The following is a 3,686-nucleotide window of genomic DNA, read 5'->3' on the forward strand; positions in this document are numbered from 1 at the left end:
AAAGTTCACACACTGCCATCACTATTGCTGTGGAGTCAGGGTTATGTCTCCCACAATTCCTGACCCTGACTGTGTGCAGATACAGCCATTCATAGCATCCTTTGGTTCTCTGTTGCAGTGCACTATGGCCTACACATGTATGTCAGTTTGCAGTGTCCCAAACACTGAACACCACGTATAACAGCCTAGTCCCAGCTAACAAATGGTAAACATGCAGGTGTACATTGGCATCGGCATGGTACAGATGGGAATGGTGGGCCTGAGGTGGGGTGAGGTGTTAGTTGTGCTGCACATGTATCGTACATGATACTATCTGTAGGTTTCCAATGTAGTCTTGGTACACCGGTACACATTGCAACACATGCCTTTTGGGGACCTCTTCTGTTACGCATACTCTACCTGTAGAGAAGCCTGGCTGATGTTTGCTGTGGTACAACTGTCACATCTGATTACCCTAACCCATGTGCCACACATTTGCAGAGTTCAGGCAATTGCTGACACGGGTACTGCACAGCTAGTACTTGCTAGACATTCCTGCAACCCCCCCCCAATGTTGTGACATGTTACAAGGCAGCTTGCATGACTGGTTTGCTACACATGACATCATCTGTCTTGGATGGCGATCTATTTATTTCCTACATTATTCCTGTCCCATACATCCTTACCACATACATGACTGTCTGCACTGTTTGCCATGGTATATGCAATGGTGAGGTATGGCTATATGACCAACTCCTGGGTGGTACCTGTTGGGTATGGGGCATAAGCCATGGCATGTAAGATGTGTGCAAGCCACGGCTGCCTCTGTTTCAGGTGAGTGGGCACATTTGATGGCCAAACGTCTTGGATAGCAGGCCAATTCTTGGTGTGACACTGGGGACGTGTACTTGCTGGAAGGTGCATTTCCATGACAAATGCATGCAGTCAGTACATCGACAGCTGCTTCCACTATATTTTATCTGGAGTGTGTGCACACATATGCTTCCAGTGTTTGTGACAGTATGTATTCCCCATATTTGCTGTCCTAATGTATGATTTCATATTACACACTCATTGTTCATGTTAAGACCATATTGCAGGTTATAAGGGTTATGGACCACAGTATTGCGATATGCCGTAGTGTAAATCTGTAACAGTTACCATTGTAATCTTGGTATATACACTGTTGCAGCACTGTATAAGGGTAATGTTTCACACATGTCCCTACTGTAGGCCATTTGTCCCACCATTATGTTCATCTCTGTCCACACATTTTGCAATGACAGGATGTTAGTTATATTGCAGGAGTCTGACATACCCTTCAGATACACCATCATGGTGACCACTGTGATGCAGTGCAGTAAACAGTAACAATACATGAACATGTACAGCATGCATTATGAGTAGGTGTGTTAAATTTGTGCATGGAATATACCATAGCCATAACATCACCGGTGTATTGGCAAACCTGAACAAACACCATACTCACCAGCTACAGGCTGCTACCTTGGAGGTATACCAGAGGGACATACATAAGTGTGTTAGAGATGTGATGTCAGTAGCCACAGCTATGGCATTGGTACAGGGTGGGTGCAGCATTACAGTACATCATCAGTACAAGCCTACAATGCTACAGCTTATGCACATCTGTTTATTACTACTGCACAGCAATTGACTATATATATGTCATCTCACATATGCATGATCTAACTGTACAGATGTGGATGGATATGCAACAGTGGTCTACTGATGTGCCCTGTGGCCTTACCTGCATGCTCCTCTGCCATTGTGTGGGTAGCACGTACCTCCACTATGCTCGCCATCAGATGTTGTATATGCGGGCGGGCAGGTGCCCGGAGGCTGGCAAGAAACTCCTTAACATGTGTCAGTGGGGATGGATGGCATGACTCCCCCTCCCGTTGCGAGCTGATCCCCCCTGACTGCAGCAGTACGCCGACGGCCATTGTGAAGTAGGTCTGTGCAAGGATGCCAGACCTGCTCATAACTGCAGTTATGCAGGCCAACATCATTTACCCTGTGGATGAGATCGTTCCACAGGGAAGTCCGCTCCTGCTGCTCATGGGCTGTTTGGCCAAACAACACCTGGTAGTGCTGCACCAGGTGTGTGATGATGAACTCATTCTCGTCCACTGTATAAACAGGAAGCCTCTAATGGGACATCTTGCCTGAAAGACATAAAGATGGAAACAGCTCTGAGGACCTCATACAGCATGGTTATCATAGTTTTTAATACACATATCTGTCTTCCCCCACCATCCCATTGTATCAACTTAAGTCTTTTCCCCTAGGGGTTGAGTACAGCGTGTAATTAGAGGCTGCTGAACTATACATCTGCATTACTTACTGTTGATTGTTATCCTCTGGCCCAGTCTTTCTTTACTGTTGTACTACTTGAAGGCCTTGGCCTGGACTCAGCATATGTTATGCTTTCAGATTACTGTATAAAATGATCTGCTGGAGAGTTGCATTACTCAATTAGTATGTATTTCAAAGTCTTAACAGCTATATGACATGGCACATACAACTGTAATAGTACACAAATAAACATTTCTTATGTATGCAAACCTGTGTGTGGTGTCATATCCTTTGACGTCTCCGTGGGTATATGTTTCAGGCAACAACTGTCTTTTGTATGAATGACTCATACACGGTCCATTTGAAAAGGTGGCAACGGTAGGAATACTAGCTGTTCAATATGCTGTGCACCCTGTAAATATGAATCTTCCTATACGTATCTATGTGTGTGCATGTGTAGTTACATATATATCTATATATATGTATATATGTATCTGCATATATGTGTGTGTGTGTATATGTATCTTTAGTATGTGTATTGCTTCCACATCGTATATTCCCTATGGTAGCCAGACTGTACTGCATGATATGTTATTGATACCATCCTGACATCATACAGGTGGGATGGATTACTGTTAATGTCTTGTGGCCATGTTGTTTAGGGTCCTGGATATGGGACTTGCAACAGTTGTCCTTGTGTTGCAGGGCAGATCTGTTTAGCTGTGGGGGGGGTGTTATCAATACTTGCAAGAGGTATTTAGCTTGGGCCCCCTCTCCCCCATTAATGGTCCCTTTGGTCATATATGTATTTTCTATGTTCTCTTATGTATATATATATATATATATATATATATATATATATATATCTGCTAACATAAATATATAGTATATCTATCTATCTATCTATATATGTATATATATATATATATATATATATATATATATATATATATATATATATATATATATATATAAAATATATATTCGCCGGGATTCATGAAGCTCAATGCAAGGACGGCATTAGCCTTGCACCGACCATGCGGCATAGAGATGGCATAGCAGCACCACATGCATATTAATAAAGGCATGCTGCCGTAATGGCCACGTGCATAGGAAACATGTATGAGTGCAGGGGGCGTGTCCAAGCGCTGCATGGAGGAGTGATCATGTCGGCTGCATATGCGCAACCTAAAATGCTGACTAGTACAGCCTGCCTCCAATAGTAATCACTCCTGTCAGTGTCCATGAATACTGAAATGTATGCAAAGCATACAAGACAACTTGCAAATACCACAATAAGAAGTAAACACAATGGCACGTAGCTGAATATTGAGTCCCCGTACCTCAAGCAAAGATATTTAAAACCCCTTGCCCGTATTCCATTGTAGTGT

The sequence above is a fragment of the Protopterus annectens genome, chromosome 2.part2, assembly GCF_019279795.1.
Source record: "Protopterus annectens isolate FY-2018-M chromosome 2.part2, PAN1.0, whole genome shotgun sequence".
Classification (NCBI taxonomy): Eukaryota; Metazoa; Chordata; order Ceratodontiformes; family Protopteridae; genus Protopterus; species Protopterus annectens.